Raw genomic sequence first — 13,683 nt, 5'->3', positions numbered from 1 at the left:
GTCCAATTTAATTTTAAAGTCAATTAAAGTGTGCATGGATCAACTATAAACTATATATAGAGAATTGAATGTTTTCATGCTTCGCATCAAATCCAATTGGCATTCCCTGTATAGGCTTGTATTCTCTTTATGCGGTTGACAACACAACGCGTTTGCACGGATAGAAGGGTAGCGTGATAAGGGGGTGGGGTTTGGGGGGCGGCGGTATTGAAATCGTTAAATCAAATCAATCGACAACTTTCGAAGCGGAAAAGAATACTACCAGATTTCTTTGCCACGTCCAGAGAGGGATAGGACGTATATAGTTTTACTCTCGAAGACATGTAGAATACCACACATGAAAGGGAATGTCTAATGCAACTATGCAGTCAGCAAAAACAGCAAACCATACTTTGTAAGCGCTGTTCATATACAGTGGCGTCGCCAAGGGGGGGGGGGGCAGGGGGGCACGTGCCCCCCTGGAAAACCTAGTGCCCCCCCGAGTGCCCCCATCTGAGATTTGGGTTGGTAAAAAATATATATATATATTTTGTTATATTCAACTCCCATCATCTGAGTTGGTTTTTCATAAGGACAAAGAAGCACAGTAATTCGTATTTTCTTCAAATGAGCTGCGAAAAAATGAAAAAGTTTATCCTTGAACGTCGGGTATCGAAGTCGTAACCCGCGCCATCACAACATGTGTCGATATTTACATTGAATGTGTCAGTACTCACGCCATACCAGCGGATATACACGCCCGCTTCGCGAGCTACATGACTGTGAGAAGGGAGGGTACTGCAATATGTTGCCTTGGTCTGAGGTTGACAGGTTAGGAGCTGACGAAATGTGAGAATGTGAGGGTCCGCAGGCACCATACTTGCCTATATTTGTGGACCCATATATTAACTCTGTTGTGTAGGGGGTGCAGAGGTCATTTGAGGTCAGATGCTTGTAGGAACAAATGGCGAATGTTCACACCTGCATACTGAGCCATACTCGATGTGTGATCAAACTTTGGATTGCATGGTGAGATCCATGATAGGAGCCAATAACGATGCTGGAACCTGTTACATCTTAATAGATAATGGGCGAAAACGAGAAGGACAAGAAAGGAGTCGGGGGTCATGCACACATTATTTCAACAAATGTAGGTTCTATTGATATAGGGTTAGCCATAATATCGACAGCATGTGGTTCATATCCTCTGCAAAATTTTGCGCCTTGTTAAAATCATTACCTCAAAAATAGCAATTTCTGGAGATATCTTCAGATCGAATTTATCATCAAATGTGGCAGCATTTTGCATCTAGCCCATCCTCCGTATGCGAAAATTTTCCAAAGGGGAGGGGGCAGTGGCGGCGGAACCGGGGGGCTTGGGGCTCAGCCCTCCCCCAATGAAAAAGTTGAGGGGGCAAATGCATGATAAGCCCCCCAATATTTACCAAGGCTCCGAAGCGTGCATCTGCCCATTTTTCAATGCATACTTGTCGATCTGTCCGATGCACACGTATACTATATAGGTGTAATGATTTTAGTAAATGCAGGGGGACCCTCGGCCCGTCCCCTGGCTATAGACCACATTGTCACCCCAACCGCGTCTTCACGCCCCGTGAAAAGTGGAAGCAGTGAGTGTGAGTACCGGTAAGCGCAACACAACTTCGTCTTAGGCCAATGACTTGCTTCATTTCAGCCAGTTCTCCAACATCTCCTTACTACACTCAAAAACGTCTTTGCGAGTACACTGCGAGTAATAGCTACTCTCTTAAAACACCATCGAATATACAAATTACAATTTTTTACAGACTTTTACGTGCAATCTGAGAAATTGCAGGCTTGAGACCCATATTTTAGGGCTAGGTATTCGCAGCATAAAACACTCGGGAAGTGCCGTTTCCGGCCATCTGGGGGTTTAAAAAACCAAAAATTTTTTAGTACGCTCCGCGCCAACTGATGGTGGCGCTCCGCTTAGATAGTCTCTACACATTAGGCCCCCACCCAATATTTTCCCGTTCCGCAGCGCCTGGAGGGGGCAATCCCTCCCCATAGACCCCTCCCCCAGGACGGCGATCCGTATCCACCTAAGACTCCTAAGTGCCCCCCATCAAATGTTGGTGCCCCCCCTGTGCCCCCCCCCCGACTGAAAAGTCTGGTGACGCCACTGTTCATATATATTAGCTAGCAGATACTTGTTCATAATCTAAAAGATACCAGTGTACAATGTCAACAAATTAAATGGAAGCATATGCAATCACTGAAAGTTCCCAAAGAAATGCTAAAATTGACAACGTATAGAATAATTATGAAAAGAAAGTAAGCTGATCAAAAACTACGCAGGGGCCAGAATATATCTTTACCTACTTAGACCGATGAAAATGGCTGCGTGCCTGTTTTGCACCCCTCCAAATGCTGATCAGAGCCTCTGGCTATTCAGCATATCCATAAATTTTGATTAGAGTGTGATGTGTCTATTGAGCATGACGTCAGCTACATGAACCGTTTGGGAACATTGTGAAAAACGTTGCATGTGAGCAAGAGGCATTGTTTGCAATAATTTGTTTTTGTAGTTCAACGGGAATGATACCATCTGTGCCTTCACAAAGCCCAATTCTTGCATTGCCTTACGCCACCCACCACCCCCCCCCTTCCCAATCCTCCAAGATATCCAACCAACTAACGAGTTCTTCTGTGTGAACACCAGGGCACAAGCATTTATTTGCCCTACAGAGAGGACTCAGGGCGGAATACCATCAATAATGAATGATATTTAGCTTACTTGAATTCAATCGCAGCTCCTTTGTCAATCACATACAATATGGCTATGCTGTAAAGAGTGTCGGTATAGCCTACACCTAAGGCTGTATACATAAATGTAAAAAATAAGCTATGCAAGGGATATTGAAGAAATACAGCTGATGACGGGACGGTTTTCCGAACTTATCGGAACACGTATCCGAACCATATGATTTCCATTGCTAAGAAATACAATTTTTCTTCTATGTTTAATAGCTGTAAACATGATGTTAAACGTACTTGGGTAGTCATAAATGATGTGTTACAGCCCAATTGGACTTCGGGTAGGCCTAGTCTTTTGGTTTAAAAAAAAAATTACCTTTGTATATCTAAACCACTTACTTATATCTTCAACTGGTCGCTTGCGACTGGTATCATTACTGATCGTATTAAAGTAGCTAAAGTTATACCTATTTTCAAGAAAGGCGATGCTATGAATTGTGATTATTATCGCACAGTTTCAATTCTAACGTGTTTCTCCAAATATTTGAAAGACTTGTCCATAATCGCTTTTGTATAGCTTTATTACAAGATGTATACAAAGGACAATACGGATTCCGACCAAATCACTCTATTCTGAGCCAGCTCTAGCTCACGCAGTTAAATCAATTAAGTATACCACCTTAGATCATATCAATACAACCGTTGGAATATTTTTAGACATGTCTGAGCTTTTTGATACGATTGACCACATAACTCTGTTAAAGAAACTTTATCAATGATACGGTTTCAGGTCTGTGGGCTTCAGATTGGATTAAAAGCTTTCTGTCCGATAGGAAGCAGTTTGTAACTTATTATGGAGTCCACTCTGAATCATTTCGCGTAAAATATAGAGTTCCTCAAGGATCCATCTTAGGTCCTTTTTATTATCTATGTCCATGACATAGGGCCTATAGCTAATATTCCAAATATTTTTACTAATGTTCTCTTTGCAGACAATACTAGCATTTTCTTTACAGGACATGATATCAGACTATTACAAAACATCTTTTATGAATGGGTTTCAGCTAACAAGCTGGCACTTAATGTATAAAGAAGACAAATTGTATGTAATGAAGTGAGAGATCGAGTGAAAATGACATAAAAATCTCCATGAATGGCGATTCACTACAGAGGGTCGATTGAATTAAGTTTCTAGGTGTGTTTATTGACTGTGACTGTGGAAGCCTGATATTGACTCCGTACGGTACCGGTGCTGTGGCCGAGTGGATAAAGGCGGTGGCATTTGAAGCAATGAGGCTTAGCAATCGGGAGGTTCGGGGTTCGATTCCCGGCCGGGCCATAGTAAGGTGGGTTTTTCATCCAAGAGCAATCTACGGTTTTCCCATCTGAAATGGTTTTCTAAATTGAAAAGATTCCAAATTTGAGTTAAAATGTTGAATTGGAAGCCACCCGACGTGTAAGTTGTAATCCATAAGCCCTTGCGGGCTTCTCCCACATTTGTGGTCGCTTAAGCGTCGTAAAAATAACTGCTGATTATTATGATTATTATTAGGTATAAACGTCCAAAGTACAGGTATACTGTCGAAATTAAAGCATTATTGACCTAGGAAAATCCTTCGTTCCCTATACCATACCATAATATTACCTCACCATTCTCACTGTCTGACAGTCTGGGCCCGAACAAGTGAGACTTATTACACTTCAAAGGAACATTTATTCTGTAAAATAATGTGACCTATAGCAATTTGTTTTCTCCCCCAGTCTGCTGAAGTTTAACCGACCTAATCCACGTTCAGGAAGCTGTCTTTGCTAACCGCATTATGCACAAATCTTCTTCCGCTTATATTTTAACAAATTGTTCTCGTTTTGCTGTGACACACATGACCATAATACAAGGTAGTCTAGATATCTCCGCTTACCTCGTTTTTACTCTAATTTTTTAAAGCAAAGCGTACGTGTACGAGTATCCTCATCCTATGCTTCTCAAAGACATTCGAATTTATAACTCACTTTCATGATTTAAGAACGAGTATAATTAGCATTACATAAATACTTATCTGTCAATTGGTATATACACACCACGTCCCCACCCCCACCCCTTTACCCCTTCTTTTGTTCATACATTGTTCAGATGTGAGTGATCTGCTTCACAAGCCTACAAAGGGTTTCTATTTAGATTACTTCCTTTCGTAACTAAAATTTAATTTGTAACTATGTCACATTAATTGTAAATATTGTTATCATTGTATATGTTACAAGAAACAATAAGGCCTAAATGAAATCAAATAATTTTATCAACAATATGTATTAGACGACTTGGTTACATAATGTATTAACATTAGGCTAACCTATATAAACTCTTCCCTGATCAACTTTTGGTGTCACGTGCAAGGTGCTATCGTTTTGGATTTACTCCATCTCTTTCCACTTCTTTCCCATGATATAATTGTAACTGAGTGTCCCCTTGATCCCTCGATCTATAGATGACGTCACGATAACAAAAAAATACTTTAGTTTCTTACCGTGATTATAGACAAGTAAAGATTTCATAAGCGATACCTCCTTTCAGTATAAGAAATTGCACCCGGTTTTTTGTCTACTGTAACCCTATAACCTTTACATTAAAAAGCCTACAAAACAAACATGCAGATCGACAGACAAACAGACAAAACCCGCAGTTAATAATTCTTGTCATCAGCGTTCATTTTAGTAGCTGTTGAACGTCACATGGTACGTAATTATATGCGATGAAACCATTTTTGTTGGGATCAAAGTTTTTCAATTAAGATATTTCAATGAAGTGGTTTCCAAAAATCTACTCAATTGATTTTGTTAAATTTATTTATTTGATCGCAAACATCACCAGTTCACTTTGACTCTTAATACCGTCTATTTTAAGCCATCTTCATTAGATGAATCGCTTTGAAGAAGACGCAAAGTGACATAAAAAACTTATTGGATTGTATCTCAATTGATGACAGCTTGTAATTATGTTCCCTCGATTCATCTTGACTTGAATAAAGCTTTCCTTGGTTTATCATTCAGTGTGGCCGTACATCATGCTGGCTAAGGCGGTCTCAGATTACCGAAGTTGGCTCTTACAGCGTCGCTAAAAACAGTCAGGATATCAATTTGAGAATACTCGTGACAATATTTTTGCTCGAGATTGTCTCTCGTTTTCCTCAGCAAAACGTGTTTATAAAAATAACACTTCGTCCACGCGTTAGTCCCCCTGGGCGACTTTCGTGCATTAACTTCATAAAATGACGTCATAAACAGCCAGGTTTTTATTTTCCTGAACCCCAGATGTGTGTAATAAATGGTTAAAAGAGAAAGGATATCATTTTCGATTTTTTTTATGCAAACTGCGTAATCTACTTGGGAAACAAAGTATTAAAAATTAGACTTAAAACACATAAGCACCATAAAATCAGCACGTTTATCGCTTAATTTGCAATCTAATGAAAGAATATGAAGCTAACTTGTTTACAATAAAACAAGTAAAACGAAGGAAACACAATACACACACAGCCATACATAAAATATCAAATGAATGCAACCTTCGTAGTCACAGTCGTTAGCTGAGAGGAGAAAAACGTACAGAGTGAAAAGAAACCAGTTTCGCGCATTTGCAAGGGAATTGATAAAGAGTAGTGCAGCATTAGATACCAGCCTTCCGAACCCCCATCGGGTGTTGATACACGGGCTTTGTCTAAACTACGCTTTCCTGTTGATAATACCCAAATTTCAAACTAGACTGCTGCATACAGTATAAGCATATATATATATATATATATATATATATATATATATATATAGATAGATATATTGGCACACACCACGTGATCAACTCACCAATATCAGTTATCACGGGACACCGGAGATGTTACAACAATATAGTGACAAAAGAGTCGTGCGTGTTTTCTGTATTCTGCGTAACACCTAACTCAATAAAAAACAACTTCAGAGATTTCCTTTATAAAAAAAGAAAGGCAAATGCACTCACTTTCGAGGCCAGGTCAAATTAATAAATTGCAGTGTCTAAACTGATTTATTTTGTTTCTCATTTTTCCTTTTATTTTTTCATGTCTTGGATATAATGCAGTTTATCTTCGTTATAGTTCTGAGTAATTCTTGAAAGTTGAAACGGAGGCAAAATCTGATTGCTGCTTTCAGTGAAATATATTTCGTATTCATCTCTTTTGCATTATATACGTTGTCCGTATATAGACTACATGAATCCTTTGTCGTTCATTTTATTTTTATTGGTCCAGTCACCATCTACTGATCTTCTTGGTATTAATTAATTAATTCTTCAAATTATTTTCTCTTGTCTGGAAACCTTCCTCAACAGAGGCTGCATTGTAACATGTATACGGTAATATAATATGGTGGAACAAATACAAATTTCGTTCAATAAGTTAAGCTCATTAGCTTCCAGTTCGTCCCTCACTTGATCACGTGGTGATAAAGGATACCATGGTAAATTGGATGGCGTTTAACGAAGCTTTGAAAACACTTCATTAAACCAAAGACGAAATGAAAAAAGGTCCACTTTATGACCACTTTATGATGGCAAAAATAAGGTCTGGTCCCAACTCAAGTAATCGAAAAACACAAAATCAATGTAATTCTGAGGAACAAAATTACTTCACTTAGTTTTCGGTAAATCAACTTAAGAGGATAAAAAGTGTTTTCTTCCTTGACCTTCTCTACTTCGTCTCCAGAGAAAAGACTCTTGTATTGATGGTCTTTCCGTTCTACGACGGGGAAAAAATACGAAAGACCAGAAAACGTTGCTACTCTTCAGCAGAACATTTCCGGTGCGTGCTTTTAGAATAAATCAAGAAAAAAGACCGTTTCGATTCGATTGCCTTTGCATTTTTCTGATTGCTTCCTGGCAGATTGGTCAGTGGATGATGAGATAAAGAGAGAGGATGTTACGAATTTACGAATAGCTAAAGCATTACGAGGCATGGAGCCCGCTAAAGGAGTTACTAGTTACGTTCCAAAAATGGGTCATAGTATTCCTCCTGCGGGGAAAGTTTGTTGTTTAAATACAGCAAACTAGAAGGGGAAAAATGCCTCATGTTTTTTATTTCATCCCCTGGAGTTTAAGATCAAAACTCTTGTTGGAAATATTCTCAATTATAAGATATACTTAACCGATACTGTCGTCTTCAAGATATCGCGAGAACTATAGCAGAGTTTAAAATAGTTTAAGTAAGATAGTTAAGGTCATATAGATCACTTTTTTGTTGTTGATGTTTTAAACTTCCACTACAATATAAATTATATAGTTAATCATACAGTTCGAAATAAAGGTGTTATATTTGCTATATTATTTGCTAAATAATATTTGTGAGAAGAAACTTCATCGCTCTATGATTAATGTTAGTGACAAGCTTTTCCGAAGTTTGATGGTCAAGTCCGTCGGTCAGTGCAATATTTAATGTACCAAGCATTATATATTTGATGTGATTTGGCGGACTATAGAAAAGCCTGCCAAGGCAGTTACTACTATCATTCATCCTTAATATAGTTTGCACGCACTGCTATAATCACAATCATCAGCAGTTATTTTAACAACGCTTAAGCGACCACAAATGTGGGAGAAGCCAGCAAGGGCTTATGGATTACAACTTAACCGTCGGGTGGCTTTCAATTCAATATTTTAACTCAAATTGGAATCTTTTCAATTTAGAAAGTCATTACAGATGGGAAAACCTTAGGATGCTCTTGGATAAAAAAAACCCACCTTATTATGTCCGAATGCTACGCCTGTTTATTCTCGTGCGAGCTATGTACCTCTCTTTTGGATATACTAAGTAGAGTATACGTTGGAAGCGCCCCGTGGTACTACTGACCTACTGACTTAAATGTACCAAAATAAATATACAGAGGTACAAAGAAAGTGACAAGTGTGATTACGAGGTATTTGGTCATCTTAGTTATAACCTCGTTCAAACACCTCCAGGAACTGGATGACAAATAGCTCTGATATTAATCATACGATTATTCCAGTAATCGTCAATCCCATCTGGTTCACCTTTTGTTCCTTTCTTTTTAAATAATCTCACAGCTTTAAGCCTGTCACAGAGGGTCCACCCTTTGCACAAGGTTTACTCTAACCTAACTATTGAACACATTCCCCCAAGCATCTCAACTATGACAGGTTCGTTTGCACGCTTGACTTTACCTTGCAGCTGATGTTATACGTCACGATACGTCACAATTTTTGACTATACGCTGGTCATCTGGGGTGATTAATTCGATCAAGTCATATACTAAATAAGACAAGTCAGTAATCATAACAATAAACTACACAGGACCAAATACCGCAGATGACAAGAGAATGTAAACAGGGCCGTGCAAATCAATCACATATAGAATGTATACGCATAACATACCATATACCTTTATTATTGCCCGTTATACGAAGATGGCGCGCTATTGAACGCACAGTACTAAAGATATCTCTAATATTATTTTCGTTATTTAATTATGGCGCAGGGAGAATCAATATTTTCGTGTGATTTATACACGGCAAATGCATTTTAAAGGTCTAAGTTATCTTATGGCCGACGTTTGAGTTAGTAAATTGACCTTTTCAAAAGGATAATATACCGTTGGACGCATTAAGTGGGGGCTCTGATGTTGGAAAATCCTACAACATTCCGTATAACGTTACTGTGAATTTCACTTGAGATTCAGTCGTCCGTGCACTCTTCGTTTCAAAAGCTGAAACTTAACTTTGAGACAAGTTTACTCTAGTAGATCAAAGTCTAAAAATAGTTAAAACTTTCTCATTTGTTTCTTACATTTATAATACAACGGAAAAAAGCCAGTCTACAGATAACGACAGTTCTGATTAAATGAGAAGAAAAAAATACTTTTTCAGTTGTCACCTAACTTATCTTCGTCGATACGAATGCTAGAGTAGTTAATTTAAAGTTACAACTATAAATTGTACGTGAACACATTACTTCCCAAGATCATGTATTGAATGGATAAGTTAAACACTATACAGACGTGAGTTATTTGGCCACACACCAACATTAGGATGTTAGTATACGCACTTCAAAGCACTTGATTCGCAACATGCTCCTGTGTTAACATAAAGCTTTGCTTGAAAAGTTACCAAAAAGTATATAAGTACCAATTCCTTCATTCCCATATTTCACACAGTAATCTTAGACTTTGATATGCGAAGCTCGATAAACACACTTTGTTGCGTTTTTCTTTTGTATCCAATTTCATTGCAATTCTGGTAATTTTCATACAGCCAATATTATTCCCAATGCCATCCTCTGTTATATTTATAAGTTATGAAAATAAACACTGCCAGTCAACCCTGACTGGCCAATAAGGTCTAAAATTAAAAACTAGCGTTACAATCAATAGGCGTACAAGGCTAATGCATATAACATCCGGTAAATATAAATAAATCAAAGCGCGTGTCACGAATCTCCTATCGAGAACAATTTGAACTTTAACAAAGACATTGTTCGAAACAAATTTAATCCGTTTTATTGCAAAAAAAATCGATTTTCTGGTCCAATTAATTATAAATCCCTTTTTAATGGAAAATAAAATGAAAGAGGTACATACATAACTTTACTCGAAGGAAAATCTGCAGGAACGTATTATTCTTGGCTATGTAAAACTAGGTCACAAACGATGCTAATCTGACAGACATGAACTGAGTCTACTTGTAATGGAAGCGGTGACCTTTTGGTTTGGTAAATATCAGCTTTATTGCGTTAACAATGTTCTTTTTGATGTCATAAAATAAACATAACAATGTTTCATTATTACTACGGCTAATTCCATCCAATCCAACAACCTCGAATTTCGCGTACACAAATTTGTTTACATCCATTGTTTCTTAGTAGAATTATTCTGAGGACTTGGTGGTTCCTTTTAAATGACGTCTGAGGACTTCAAGTCCTGTATACGTTATGAATGCAAAACAAGTGCACACACACAGCAAACACAGCTACAAACACACACAGCTGTTATGAAAGTTTAAAGTGAAACTAATATTAAAATTAAAGCAATTACCGTGACAAAGCAAGATAAGAAAGACAAAGAGGAAATGATAATAACTTAATAAAGACATTAATACAATTGATTCCACCGTATATAAGGTTCATCGAAATTGTTACTGCAGTAGTATTTATAAATGTTACGTATAGATTGCTGTCAAGACATGTGCTCGCGCATGCGTCCGATGTTTTGGTTCGACTAATTTGTTTACAAAAAAATGTACACGCCATATTTTTGTTTATTCTTTCGCTCGGTCTCTGCGAATTGGGAAACTGGAAAAAATCGTCACGATTGCGTGATTCGTAACAACCTCATTTAAGAGAAACCGTAGTTGTGAGAAATGTTCGTAAATTCAGCGCTCCCAGACCTTTTGATGACAAGTACGGTATATACTTAAATCAGCAATAGCTTCCGTGTACCTCTCAGCGAGAGAGAGAGAGAGGTGGTGGAGGGAGAAGCGATTTGCTCCAGTTTGTATTCCTTGTAGAGTGTTAAGATTAAACTTTAGCACCTACCAGCACGATCATTTACAATAACAAGACGTTTGCATTTGAAGGATATGTTTGTTGTATATGGAACTGTATATTTCTCGTACATCAATTGAAAATGAAATTAACACAGGCAGCCATTTTGGCGGCCTCAGTTATAACCAAGGTGACTGAAGTGTATATGCATTCATGCATCCAGTTGTCATAGTGACGTAACAATTACGTGAAGCAATTATGACATGCAGGTGTGGATCCAATTAATTAAGGACTGTACAGATATTTACGTTACATTAACATACAGACCTATACCATATATAGTAGTATATTCGATACGCACAAAATATACAGTATAGGTCTGCTTGTTCAGTCATCTCACTGGTTGGAATTTTCATAGATAAGTTCCAACGTATAAAGTTGTCTATAGCAGGACGAAAATAAAAGCTGATATTTGAAGGCGGTTTTGACCTTCATGACGTCACATATATGAATATTTATAAGGTCACTGCTGCTAAACCGATTATTCGAGTTGGAGGAACCTATTTGCCTAACAGTGATCTTCAAGTTACAGTTTTGCTGTAGGCTCTATAAAGGACTCTACACATCCCGACATGATTATTGTGTATTACTTGTGACTCTGTTTCCTTCTGTTTATGATCAAGTAGTATGATCAAGTAGTATCACTTCAAGTCATTGCTGTAGGGATAATATATATATAGTAGATAATTATAATGTGTTTGTCTATGGACGCTGTCTATTTGTATAGGAGTCTTGGCTAAGTGTAAGATTTGTGAGTTGGAGACATGGACGGTTCACAGAGATATATAATTAATGTCGATAACCTGCATCAGTGATTATAACAAACGGCAGTTTCGCCTCTCACTGAAGCTCAGAATTGTGTGCCTTAACTGTGCGTCCAGTCTAGCAGCATTTGTTCTTAAGACTTGTGTCAACTTCTCGACGATCGGGCCAGCGACACTAAGTCTGCATGACTATGTGCCCACAAATCTATAAAAAGATTTGCAGTGACTCTGTTGGACCGTGACAGAGTACGACTTGGGTAAAAGCTGGTCAATTTGGTTCGGACTAGGCCTACATAAGCCTAGTCAGAAGGTCGACATTCACAAATGAAACGTGCAAGAATGCTAATGACTAAACCTTTTGAGTTACCATAACTTACATGTTAATATCAGTTGCACTATATCACGTATGCAACATATTCCCTATCCGTTGTATATGGTTATACGCTACTTTGCATAAACGAATGGAGCTGCTTATGCCTGGATCAACATTCTTTACAACTTAATTGCATTTAGAAATCACGCATTTTATTCTGAACCTAGCCCAAAAGCAAAGTAAACGCTTATGAAGAATGCATTCCCAATCCGTTACTCCGTATTGATTTTAAGTATTGGGAGCAGTCCCACCAACCACTACCCTGGGTATTCATATATAGGACACAGTAGCAAATCATTGCATCACTTAGCATGTAGCATATCATATTATACAGTATAGTAGTATATATAATAACGTTTATAGCATTAGCCCATCAACCATGGTTGCTGGTTGTCAATAGCGAAGAGAGAGAGAGAGAATTAAACTTATTATCGAAGTGTCTAACAGTCGATTCTGTTTGCAAGCTCGTATGAAGTATAGGTTGGCTTAACGTAGGCGTATAAAACCATTCATTGATACCATTACTTGTATTCAATATTATAATTGATATATATCACCGATGTTTGAGTATTGTAATTTAGTATGGGGTATGAGTAATGCTAGAAATGTTCTCAGGTTTAGTCGTCTACAGAAAGCTGCAGCAAGAATTATTCTCAATGAAGCATTCGACGATAGATCACAAGACCTATTTAAAACTTTGAACTGGTCCTCACTCGAAAAACGTCTTATATATGTAAAATATTGACAATGGTGTATATAAGTCATATAATGGTATTGCTCCACAGTACCTTGCAGTTATTTTCCGTCACACGATTAATATACAATACTATACCATTAGATCCACCGACATCTGTCATACTAAGAGGCAGTCAACAGAAACAGTACAAAATTAGCATTATTGGTTCACAGTTATCTTATCGTAAGTGAAGGACGCTTTCAGCTCTCGTAACCACATGACTATGTTCTTGTCGTTTGTTCTTCGTGTTAAGAGAAAAGGTCGTTAATATGTTAAACATTGAACCTGAAGACTCAGTAGTATCGACCGATGTCAACTTTCCATTTTTAATGAGGAAAAAAGCCCTCGTACCGCTACGGATGCAGCATGCATCACCACCGCTAGATAATGTTGACTTCGTATCTCATTTCAAGAGAAATAATAAATGACTTTGATAAACATAATTATCCAATAAGAAGTTGCTCTTACAACCACAACCGTGTATCCCCAGGATATTAGCATATGAGTCTAAATGATTGGATA

This window comes from Apostichopus japonicus, chromosome 19, assembly GCF_037975245.1.
Source record: "Apostichopus japonicus isolate 1M-3 chromosome 19, ASM3797524v1, whole genome shotgun sequence".
Taxonomy (NCBI): domain Eukaryota; kingdom Metazoa; phylum Echinodermata; class Holothuroidea; order Aspidochirotida; family Stichopodidae; genus Apostichopus; species Apostichopus japonicus.
Note: the sequence above shows the minus strand (reverse complement) of the source record.